The sequence below is a fragment of the Orycteropus afer genome, unplaced genomic scaffold (assembly GCF_000298275.1).
Source record: "Orycteropus afer afer isolate SDZICR_OR568_19922 unplaced genomic scaffold, OryAfe1.0 scaffold00112, whole genome shotgun sequence".
Classification (NCBI taxonomy): domain Eukaryota; kingdom Metazoa; phylum Chordata; class Mammalia; order Tubulidentata; family Orycteropodidae; genus Orycteropus; species Orycteropus afer.
In genome coordinates this window covers 3,474,399-3,475,069 of record NW_006921699.1, presented here as the reverse complement: position 1 = coordinate 3,475,069, position 671 = coordinate 3,474,399, and the positions used below count along the sequence as shown (strand labels likewise).

Below are 671 nucleotides of genomic sequence, written 5' to 3'. Positions count from 1 at the left end.
CTCAGCAGCCAGCAGCTGTCTGAGTGAAGAAATGCCTCTAGCTCCAGTGGGCCAGGAGCAGGAGGCAGAGCTGGACCCCAAGGTTTAGGGGCTTTCACCCAGCCCTAGAGCCTGGCACTTTGAACTTGGACTTAAAGCCTCCAAATTGTAAGAATAAACTCCTGTTTGTTATGGCCATCCCATTTATGGTTCTTGTCAGAGCAGCACTAGGTAACTAGAACATCAGTAATTGTTTATATTTCTATTTATTTACTTATTTTTACATTCAATTGAATATGCCTGCTGAATTTCTGGATATCGAGTTAAGGTGAGAATTACAAAGCAATCAGTCAATTGGGTAATGATAAAATCTTACAGAATCTCAAAGGCAAAACCAAAAACCAAACTCACTGCCGTTGAGTCAGATCTAACTCATAGTGACCACTCCTTGGGTTTCCAAGGTGGTATCTCTATGGAAGTAGATTGCCCAGTCTTCCTTCCGAGGAGTGACTTGGGTTTTATATATATGTTTTATATATATGTAATTATTATTATTGCCTATCTAGCAATTTTACCTCTTCTCCCTGGTAACCAACAAAGACCATTTCCTTCCACATATAAACCTTTCCTTGACTTTTTACAATAGTGGACTAATGCAATATTTGTCCTTCTGTGATTGACTTACTTCATTC

At 39.5% G+C, this 671-nt stretch overlaps 1 protein-coding gene across 1 annotated transcript in view; it reads left to right on the top strand.

Annotated features, from left to right (window-relative positions):
- ZCCHC10 (zinc finger CCHC-type containing 10) overlaps positions 1 to 671 on the top strand; it is a 70,330-nt gene that overhangs the window by 62,637 nt on the left and 7,022 nt on the right. The gene's annotated exons all lie outside the window — the stretch shown is intronic.